At 42.0% G+C, this 11,573-nt stretch overlaps 2 non-coding genes across 2 annotated transcripts; one reads left to right on the top strand and one right to left on the bottom strand.

Annotated features, from left to right (window-relative positions):
* Window positions 1–8,530: 8,530 nt before the first annotated feature.
* On the bottom strand, window positions 8,531–8,637 carry LOC123845167 (small nucleolar RNA U13). The gene has a single exon (XR_006791000.1). It is a non-coding gene; the product is annotated as a small nucleolar RNA U13 (small nucleolar RNA).
* A 2,432-nt stretch (window positions 8,638–11,069) lies between these two features.
* LOC123845051 (U6 spliceosomal RNA) lies at window positions 11,070–11,172 on the top strand. Its single transcript, XR_006790900.1, has one exon. It is a non-coding gene; the product is annotated as a U6 spliceosomal RNA (small nuclear RNA).
* The last annotated feature ends 401 nt before the right edge of the window (window positions 11,173–11,573 follow it).

The following is an 11,573-nucleotide window of genomic DNA, read 5'->3' as shown; positions in this document are numbered from 1 at the left end:
AGGCTCCCTGCTCGGTGAAGAGCCTGCTTCTCCCTCTGTTGCTCCCCCTACTTGTGTTCTCTCTCCCCTCCTCTCTCTCTGTCAAATAAATAAAATCTTAAAAAAAAAAAAAAAAAAAAAGAAAAATACTCAATTAACCCAAACAATAAAGGAACAAAGAACAGAGGGGACAAAGAGAAAATAAATATCAAGATGGCAGACTTAAAACCAATCTATCAGTAATTACATTAAATGTAAATGGAATAAGGATTCAATAAAATTGATAAATCTCTGACTGAAGACAGAAAATATAAACTACCAAAATCAGAAATGAAAGAGAAGACATCTCTACAGAACCTAAAGAATAATAAGATAAAATTATGAACAACTTTATGTCAATATATTTATTGGTTTCAATGAAATGGACAAAGTTCTTAAAAATATAACTTACTGGGCGCCTGGGTGGCTCAGTTGGTTGAGCGACTGCCTTCGGCTCAGGTCATGATCCTGGAGTCCCGGGATCGAGTCCCACATCGGGCTCCCTGCTCAACCGGGGGTCTGCTTCTCCCTCTGACCCTCTTCCCTCTCTTGCTCTCTGTCTCTCATTCTCTCTCTCTCAAATAAATAAATAAAATCTTAAAAAAAATGATATCCTATTTAAAATATATACATATATATAATTTACTAAAACATATGAAAACTTAAAATATATGAATAGTCTGTTATCTATTAAAGAAATTGAAGTCATAATTAACAACATTCCCACTAGAAAACTCCAGGCCCAGATGACTTCATTGGTGAATTATCCCAAATATTTAAGGAAGATATAACACCAATTTTATATAAACTCCTTCAAAAAGAGGAAGAGAAAGGAATACTTCCCAACCTGTGTTACAAAGCTGCATAACTCTGATACCAAAGCCTGTTACTATATAAAAGAAAATTGCAGGTAATATCATCCATGAACATAGACAAAAAATTCACAAATTGAAAAATATTACTGAGTTGTAAAACAAAATATTAGCAAATTAAACCCAGCAATATATAAAAATGATAATCATATCCATATAGATTTTATACCAGTAATACAAGGTTGGTTCAACATTTAAAAAATCATGTGGTGCCTGGCTGGCTCAGTCAGTGGGGTGTGCGACTCTTGATCTTGGGGTTTTGAGTTTGAGGCCCACGTGAGGTATAGAGATTACTTAAAAACAAAATCTTTAAAAAAAAAAAAAGAAAAATCAATGCAATCTACCACACTAGTGTAATAAAGGAGAAAAATCAGATACCATTTCAATGGTATTTGACAAAATTTAATACCTATTCAAGATAAAAATTCTCGGGGCACCTGGGTGGCTCAGTCAGTTAAGCATCTGCATTTGGCTCAGGTCATGATCCCAGGGTCCTGGGATGGAGTCCTGAGTCGGGCTCCCTGCTCAGCGGGGAGTCTGCTTCTCCCTCTGCTTCTGTATGCCGCTCTGCCTACTTGTGCTCTCTCTCTCTCTCTGTCAAATAAATAAATAAAATCTTTAAAAAAAATAAAATTAAAAATTTTTTTTAAAAAGATAAAAATTCTCACAAAGTAGAGATGGTAGGTAATTACTTCAAATTAATAAAGAGCATCCATGAAAAATCTATAGTAACATCATACTTATTGGTGAAATAATGAGTGCTTTCCCCCTAAGATTAGAAACAATGCAAAGATGTCTACTCTAAACACTAGTCAACATCGTAGTGATGGTCCCAGCCAGTGTAATGTAAGAAAAAGAAATAAAAGGCATTAAGATTGGATATAAATAAGTAAAGCTGTTATTTATTTACAGACTACATGATTGTGTAAATAGAAAGTCCTAAATAGGGGGGTCTGGGTGGCTCAGTTGGTTGAACATCCAACTCTTGATTTTGGCCCAGGTCATGATCTCAGGGTCATGGGATCGAGCTCCACATCAGGCTTTGCACTGAGAGTGAAGACTACTTGGGATTCTCTCTCCCTCCCGCCCCCACCACTCGTGCATACAGTTTCTCTCTTAAAAAAAAAAAAAAAAAAGTCCTAAAGAATATACAAAAAAGCTACCAGGATAAGTGAGTTTAGCCAAGTGGCAGGATACAAAGTAAATATTCAAGACAGTGTAGTATTGATGTAAAGTCAAATCAATGGAACAGAAGAGAGAGATCAAAAACAAATTCTTTTTTTTTTTTTAAGATTTTATTTATTTATTTATTTATTTGACAGACAGAGACACAGCGAGGGAGGGAACACAAGCAGGGGGAGTGGGAGAGGGAGAAGCAGGCTTCCCGCGGAGCAGAGAGCCCGAGGCAGGGCTCGATCCCAGGACCCTGGGATCATGACCTGAGCCAAAGGCAGACGCTTAAAGACTGAGCCACCCAGGCGTCCCTCAAAAACAAATTCTCACATGTACAATTAATTTTCAATAAGCATCAAAATAATCCGATGAAGAAAGAACATTCTTTTTAATATATACTGTTGGAGCAACTGGATATCTACATTATAAAGAATTAACCTTGATCCCTATCTTATACCAAATATAAAAATTACTTTGAGGGGTGCCTGGGTGGTTCAGTCGTTAAGCGTCTGCCTTCGGCTCGGTCATGATCCCAGGGTCCTGGGATGAGCCCCGCATCGCATCGGGCTTCCTGCTCCGCGGGAGGCCTGCTTCTCCCTCTCCCACTCCCCCTGCTTGCGTTCCCTCCCTCGCTGTGTCTCTCTCTGTCAAATGAATAAATAAAATCTTTAAAAAAAATAAGTAAACTATTTAAAAAAAAATCATTTTGAGATAGATCATATATCTAAATGTAAAATCTAGGGGCGCCTGGATGGCTCAGTCATTAAGGATCTGGCTTCAGCTCAGGTCATGATCCCAGGGTCCTGGGATCGAGCCCCACATCAGGCTCCCTGCTCCGTGGGAAGCCTGTTTCTCCCTCTCCCACTCCCACTGCTTGTGTTCCTGCTCTCGCTATCTCTCACTCTGTCAAATAAATAAATAAAAATTAAAAAATAAATAAATGTAAAATCTAAAACCATACAATTTCTAGAAGACAACATAGGAGAATATCTTTGCAACCCTAGGATAGGCAAAAATTTCTCAGAACACAAAAAACACTAATCAAAAGAAAAAGCTGGGGGCGCCTGGGTGGCTCAGTCATTAAGCATCTGCCTTCGGCTCAAATCATGATTCCAGGGTCCTGGGATCGAGCCCCACATCGGGCTCCCTGCGCCGTGGGAAGCCTGCTTCTCCCTCTCCCACTTCCCCTGCTTGTATTTCCTTTCTCGCTGTGTCTCTCTCTGTCAAATAAATTAATTAAAAAAAAAAAAGTTGATAAATTGAACGTCATCAAAATTAAATTTTTCTGCTTATCAAAAAAAATGAAAAGGCAAGTCTTAGATTGGGAGAAGAATATTCACAATACATATATATGACAAAGGAATTATAATTAGATTATATGGGGCGCCTGGGTGGCTCAGTTGGTTAAGCGGCTGCCTTTGGCTCAGGTCATGATCCCAGGGTCCTGGGATCGAGCCCCGCATCGGGCTCCCTGCTCGGCAGGGAGTATGCTTCTCCCTCTGACCCTCCTCCCTCTCATGCTCTCTGTCTCTCATTCTCTCTCTCTCAAATAAATAAAATCTTAAAAAAAAAAAAGAAACAAACAAACTACTTGAGGGGTAGGGTTTTGTGATAAACAAACAGGCGCACCTAGGTGGCTCAGTGGGTTGAGCCTCCAACTCTTGATTTCGGCTCAGGTCATGATCTCAGGTCGTGGACTGGACCCCATGTCTGGCTCTGTGCTCAGTGCAGAGTCTGCTTCTCCCTCTCCCTCTGCTCCTCCCCCGTTCTCGTTCTCTCTCTCTCAAATAAATAAAAAAATCTTAAAAAACAAACAAACTACTGATAAACATGACATGGATCAATCTCAAAATCATTATGCTAATTGAAAAAAAAAGCCAGATGCAAAAAAAAAAACTAAATGCTAGATGAAATTCTAGAAAAGACCATAAAGAAAGCAATGGAAACTCTCATATCATGCTAGAACACAGTAAAACCATTTAGAAAAAAGGTTTGGCCATTTCTTTTTCTTTTCTTTCTTTTTTTTTTTTTAAGATTTATCTATTTGACAGAGAGAGACACAGCGAGAGAGGGAACACAAGCAGGGGGAGTGGGAGAGGAGAAGCAGGCTTCCCGCAGAGCAGGGAGCCCGATGTGGGGTTCGATCCCAGGACCCCAGGATCACAACCTGAGCCGAAGGCAGACGCTTAATGACTGAGCCACCCAGGCGCCCCTTTCTTTTTTCTTTTTTAAGATCTTATTTTTAAGTAATCTCTACACACAATGCGGGGCTTGAACTCACAACCCTGAGATCAAGAGTCGTATGTTCTACTGACTGAGCCAGCCAGGCAGTCCCTGCCATTTCTTATAAAGTCAATCATATACTTTTCTTCTGACCCAGCAATTCTACTTCTGGTATTTATTCAAGAAAATGAAAATATTAAATATTATTCAAGAAAATATTTATTCAAGAAAAGGAAAGGAAAGGAAGGGAGGAAATGAAAATATTTGTCCATGAAAGGAATGTTCACATCAGCTTTATTCATAGTAGCCAAACCTGGAAACAATTAAGTTGTCCATCAACAGGTGAATGGATAAACAAACTGATACATGGAATACTACACAATAAAACTATTGATACTTGGAGCGCCTGGGTGGCTCAGTTGGTTAAGCGACTGCCTTCGGCTCAGGTCATGATCCTGGAGTCCCTGGATCGAGTCCCACATTGGGCTCCCTGCTCGGTCAGGGAGTCTCCTTCTCCCTCTGACCCTCCCCCCTCTCATGTGCTTGCTCTCTCTCATTCTCTCTCTAATAAATAAATAAAATCTTTAAAAAAAAAAACAACTGTTGATACATGCATGAACATGGCTAAATCTGAAAAACATTAGGCTGTGTGAAAGAAAATGCAAATGAGTATATACTTCATGATTCTATGTATATGAAATTCTAGAACAGGTAAAACTATGATTATAGAAATCATTATAATGGTTGCCTGTGGAGTGTGGAGTAGAAGTATTATATATAAATTATAATCTCAAAATTTTTTTAGTCAGTTGAAACAGGGGTGCCTGGCTAGCTCAGTCGGTAGTGTGTGAGTCTTGCTCTCAGGGTCATGAGTTCAAGTTCCATGCTGGGCCTAGAGCTTACTTAAAATAAATGAATGAGGGGTGCCTAGCCAGCTTAGTTGGTAGAGGGTGTGATTCTTGATCTTGGGGTCATGAGTTCAAGCCCCACGTTGAAAAATAAAAATAGGGGTGCCTGGGTGGCTCAGTCGTTAAGTGTCTGCCTTCGGCTCAGGTCCTGATCCCAGGGTCCTGGGACCGAGCCCCGCATTGGGCTCCCTGCTCGGCGGAGAGCCTGCTTCTCCCTCTCCCACTCCCCCTGCTTGTGTTCCCTCTCTCGCTGTGTCTCTCTCTGTGAAATAAATAAAACCTTAAAAAAAAAAAAAAGAAAAAGAAAAAATAAATGAATGAATTTGATTAAGTAAAATAAAGTTGAAACAGGGATTCAGCTAGTATACAAAATGCCATCAGTCCTATACACTTGTAAGAAGAGGGGTTGTAGACTTGACTTTTAGCTTGTTAGTGACAGAAGCAAAGAATGAAAAACAATTGGTTACGTGATTGCAGCCAAAAGATCAGAAAAAAATCAGCTCAGTATTTTCACAATTTTTGGAACTGGGATATGACTGAGCCTCATGGTGGACAAGATTCTCAACAATAGCCTCAGTTGCCACGCAGCGTTTCATTTGGCTGTGGTTTAAAAGGTCTTGTGATGAAATGAAGTTCAGTTCAAGCAATTCCATGAGAGGTCATGACACATCCTCTGATGGTCTAGATCATTCTAAGGGCAAGCATTTGATGCCTCGGGAGAAATGGCGTCAGGGCAGATGTCACCTCCACAGAGGGCTCTTCCAGCCCCTAAAGTTGAGCAACCCAAAATGCTGCCACAATACCACACTTTATTTTTCTCCTAGCCCTTACCCCTGGTTGACATTGCTTACATGGCTACTGTCTAATTATATGACTAGAATGGTTGCTCCATGTGGATAATGACCTTAACATGCATTGTCCGTCATCCTGTGCCTAACACGAGGGGGGGCCCAGTAAAGACTCTGAATGAAAGAACGGCCTGTCTGACACGATCCTTTATTTCTCCCAACCATTTGATGGCAACCACATCCATCCAACTCAGGCTAAACAACACAGTCATTCGAGCACATAAGGAAAGACAGCAAACATTGCTGGGCCCACTCTCACTACCCTGTACCGGTCCCTTAGAAGTCAATGCTGGCTTCCCAACATTTCCAGAATCAGACTCTCCTACCACCTCCCCTGATTCCTCTGGCCTCACTATATCTTGCCCAGTTTTGCCCTAGCCTCCTACCACAGCTTCCTACTCTGACCTTTGCCCCTCACCACTCCCATGTCGTTCCCAGTACAGCAGAGCAGAAGACAGATCTTGTCGTTCCTCTGCTAAACACTCATGTGGCTCCACCTCACTCAGAGTGGAAGCCCAAATCCTCCCCAGGGCCTCACAGGCCTGATGTGAGCAGGAACACTGCGTTTCTCATCTCTCACCCAACCCCAGCCCCAGAGTGTCTGGAACTTGCCAGACTTTTGCTATGGCTGTTCCTCAGGCCTGGAATGCTCTTTCCTCAGAGACCCATTGAGCAGATTTCCTTGCCTTCTTCACGTCTGCTCAAATCTCGCCCTCTCAGTGAGATCTACCCTGACCACCCTATTTAAACACGCAATCTGCCCGCTCTTCTGCCATAAACACAAAGGGCTTACTATATGCCAGCGACTGTTCTGAGCCCTTCAGGCTTTCTTCCTGGGTCCCAAGTGCCAAAACCATTTTATTTCTGCCCTTCTCCCCCGGGCACCCTTAGCCGCCTGCCCAAGTCCTGGGGGCATCTCTCTGGAATGTTTATCACTAGGAACTGCTTCAAACAAGGCTCTAAGTTTCCTTTTGCCCCTGAAAAGGGTGTGTAACTACCAATATCACAGCTTCCGAGGGGACCATGTGTGCCTGGTGATGGGGAATCATGTGCCTCTCCAGTGAACGTTCCTGGAGAATTCTTAGCCAAGGGAGCACTGTGAACACTTTCTGAGACCACTATTAGTAAAGACCCTCAGGGGGAATGCTGGCTAACCTCCTCCCCAGCCCACCTCAACCTTGACCTACCTTTACAAGCCTGGCTCTTAGAACTCCAGCAGCTCAGTATTCAGAATGGTTGCCTGAGCCTCTTAGGCAGAAGACACTTCAGACAAGTACCAGGGAGAACTAAGACGGCCTTGGGCTTATTCCCAGAGCCGAGATACAATTCCCAGAGGTGGCAGTGACCGAGCAATCTTCCAGATTCCCTGGACCTATTTCAACAAGAGACAGCCCTTAGCTTTTTCTTCTCGATGAATAACAACACCTTATCTTCGGGTGTCATGGTTCTAATTCCCTTAGTCTTTCTTCTTGGGTCCCAGGCCCCAAAAACATTGTAATCTCTGTTCTTCTCCATTGGGCTTGAAGGCTCCCATCTGGCTCCTCAAATCTGAAACTTAGTGGAATCCCAAGTGACCAGAACTTAAAATCCTCAGGGGCCTCCTTTCTAATCCTTGTTCAAATTCTACGCCATCTTTTTGTGTCACTGTATACTTTCAACAGGTCCTGGAACTAGGCTGTTCATCTCACAAAGTAACATTAATAATCTGTCTCTGTAAAGCACTTTATGGTTTATGGAGGGGTTTTTTGTTTTTTTTTTTTACATTCCTTCTATCACTTGAGGCAAACAAGATGTTACATATCTGCTAGAGAACATGCCTTTAACAGTAGACACTTTTGGGGGCACCTGGGTGGCTCAGTTGGTTATGCGCCCAACTCTTGATTTCAATTTAGGTCATGATCTCGGGGTCGTGGGATTGGGCCCCATGTCCAGCTCCATGCTCAGTGGGGAGTCGGCTTGAGATCCTCTCTTTCTCTCTGCCCCTACCCCACCCCATGCTCTCACACTCTCTCTCTCTCTCAAATAAAGAAATCTTAAAAACAGTGGACACTTTTTCTCCGCCTCTGAATTATAGATACAGAGTTGGAACAACAGAGCACTGAGGGTTTAAAGTCCATTTGCATTATTGATTTCTCACAATTCAGGCCAAAGAACCAGACTTTTAGCTTTGCAGGAACAACATTTTATTTTTTGTTTTATTATTATTATTTTAAGTAAGCTCTACACCCAACATAGGGCTCGAACTCACAAACCTGAGATCGAGAGTTGCATGTTCTACCAAATGAGCCAGCCAGGAGCCCCATTTTATATTTCTCTTGTATTGTCCCCTGTGTCTTTCAATAGGTACATGGTGAATACTTACTAAGATATTTTTTATTACTTAGCATTGTATAATTCCCACAACCCTCTTTTTACTTCACTAAATGGGTAGTGCTACTAATGGGGATACATAAACTTGTTTATTGACTTCTAGACAGATTCTTTTCTATATCAGACCGGTAATGTGCCAGTGTCGTGATAAGGGTGGAGGGCAGTACATCTCACACAATAATAGCATGAACTCCCAGTTGTCACATCTATGAGCCACAAAAGGATCTACAAATTTTTTTTATTAGACTTTTAATTTTTAGAGTGGTTTTAGGTTTAAAGCTAAATTGAGTGCAAAGTACAGAGATTTCCTCTACCCCCCTTACCCCCACACAATCATTGCCTCCCCACTGTCAGCATGCCCCCCCAGAACAGTACACTTGTTACAATCAGTGAACCTACATTGACACGTCATTATCATCCAAAGTCCATAGTTTGCATGAGGGTTCACCCTTGGTGTAGCACATTCTATGGGTTTAGACAAACGTATGATACAAATCCACCATTACGACATCACATAGAATATTTTCTACCCTAAAAATCCTCTGTGCCCTGTTCATGTCTCCTTCCCCCAACCCCTGGCAAACACTCATCTTTTTATTACCTCCATGGTTTTGCCTTTTCCAGATGTTGTATAAGCGGAATCATATAGCATGCAGTCTTTTCAGATTGGCTTCTTTCACTTAGATATATGCATTTAAGGTTCCTCCATGTCTTGTCATGGCTTGAGAGCTCATTTCTTTTTAGCAGTGAACAATACCCCATTGTCTGGATGGACCACAGTTTATTTATCCATTCACCTCCTGAAGGACTTGGTTGCTTCCAAGTTTTGGCAACTGCTATAAACACCCATATGCGGGTTTTCGTGTGGACATAAGTTTTCAACTACTTTGAGCAAACACCAAGGAGCACAATTGCTGGATTGTATGGTGAGATTATGGTTAGTTTTGTGAGAAACCATCAATCTGTCTTCCAAAGTAGCGGTACCATTTTGCATTCCCACCAGCAATGAATGAGAGTTCCTGTTGTTCCATATCCTTGAGAGCATTTGGTGTTGTCAGTATTTGGGGGATTCCAATAGGTGTATAGTGGCATCTCATTGTTTTTAATTTGCATTTCATTGGGGTTACATGATGTAGGGTATCTTTTCATACGCTTACTTGCCATCTGTTCTGGGTCTGTTAAAATCTTTGGTCCATTTTTTAATCAGGTTGTTTTCTTATCATTGCATTTTAAGAGTTCTTTGTATATTGTGGATAATAGTCCTTTATCAGTTATGTCTTTTGCAAATATTTTCACCCAGTCTGGCTTTTCATTCTCTTGACAATGTCCTTTGCAGAGCAAAAATTTTTAATTTTAATGAAGTCTAGTTTATAGGTTATTTCTTACATGGATCATGCCTTTCCTGGACCTAAAAAGTCATCACCATCTCCATGATCATCCAGATTTTCCCCTATGTTATCTCCTAGGGGGTTCACAGTTTTGCATTTTACATTTAGGTCTATCATCCATTTTAAGCCAAATTTTGTCAAGGGTGTATGGTCTCTGTCTGGATTCATTTTTTTGCATATGGATGTCCAGTTGTTCCAGCACCATTTGTTGAAAAGACTCTTTGCTCCATTGTATTGCCTTTTCTCCTCGGTCAAGGAGCTGGCTGTTTTTATGTGGCTCTATATCTGGGCTCTCTATTCTGCTCCATTGACCCATTGGTCTATTCTTCACCAATACCACACTGGCTTCATTATTGTAGCTTTATAGGAAGTCTTGAATTTGGGTCGTATCAGTCCTCTTGGCATAGGGAAACTGAAAGACTGCAGAAAAATCTGCTTTTTGCTCCTTTTCCTGCTTCTATTCTTGCTAGGACCTGCACCCCTACTTTTACACAAGCCTCGGAATGCAAATAGCATACGTCCTCCTTGTAAAGGACAAGGAGTTGGTGATTTCTCTAGAATAGACAACATCTGAGGAAGGACCGGGTGAGAATGACCAGACAAGCCATCATATGCATATTCCAAACCACTGGTGCTAGAAATCGACACCAAGACCCCCCGGGCTCCAAGGAATAACACCTGGACCTCATCTAACTGGTTCCTGGTTGCCTAAGAGGCCACATACACCAGACTATGATCATCAGTAAAAATCCCTTTGCAGAGCAAAAATTTGAGCAAAGATGAGACTCTCTCTCCTTTCCTTTCTGAGTTTCCCAGACATTCTGTCTGTACGTGCACTCTCTCTGTGCCTTCAATAAACTCTCCTCTCACCTCCTGCTGCTCCCATTTGATGTCTTCTGCATGCACCCTGGGACCGCCTTGGCTGGTCCTGCAGGAACCCCTCCAGATCCTCAGACCTGGCCTGCCTACATCACTCTGACTTCGTTCTTCTTCAATATTGAGTTGACTATTCTTTTTGCCTCTACATATAAACTTTAGAACCTGTCAACATCCACAAAAGAACTTGTGGGATTTTGACCAGGATTGAACTGAATCTATAGACCAAGTTGAAAAGAACGAACATCTTGACAATATTGAGTTTTCCTATCCAAAAACATGAAATATCTCTCCATTTACTTAATTCTTCTTTAATATCTTTCACCAGAGTTTCATGGTTTTCCTCATATAGATCTTACACAATATAAATTTTTTTTAAAAGATTTTATTTATGTGCTTCGGTAGCACATATACTAAAATTGGAACAATACAGAGAAGATTAGCATGGCCCTTGCACAAGGATGACACGCAAATTCGTGAAGCGTTCCATATTTTGAAATAAATAAATAAATAAATATTTTATTTGACAGAGAGAGACACAGTGAGAGAGGGAACACAAGCAGGGGGAGTGGGAGAGGGAGAAGCAGGCTCCTGGCTGAGCAGGGAGCCCGATGCGGGGCTCGATCCCAGGACCCTGGGTATCATGACCTGAGCCGAAGGCAGACGCCCAACGGCTGAGCCACCCAGGTGCCCCACAATATAAATTTTTAAAATGCAACTGATGTGGGGCACCTGGGTGGCTCAGATAAGCGTCCAACTCTTGATTTCTGCTCAGGTCATGATCTCAGGGTCCTGGGATTGAGCCCCACATCCCTGCTCAGCACGGAGTCTGCTTGTCCCTCTACCTCTGCTTCTGCCCCTCCCCCTGCTCTCGCTCTCTTTCAAATAAATAAATAA

This window comes from Mirounga angustirostris, unplaced genomic scaffold (genome assembly GCF_029215605.1).
Source record: "Mirounga angustirostris isolate CCGP_5_RB_7025 unplaced genomic scaffold, mMirAng1.0.hap1 SCAF_5, whole genome shotgun sequence".
Classification (NCBI taxonomy): domain Eukaryota; kingdom Metazoa; phylum Chordata; class Mammalia; order Carnivora; family Phocidae; genus Mirounga; species Mirounga angustirostris.
Note: the sequence above shows the minus strand (reverse complement) of the source record. Positions and strands in the feature narration are given on the sequence as shown.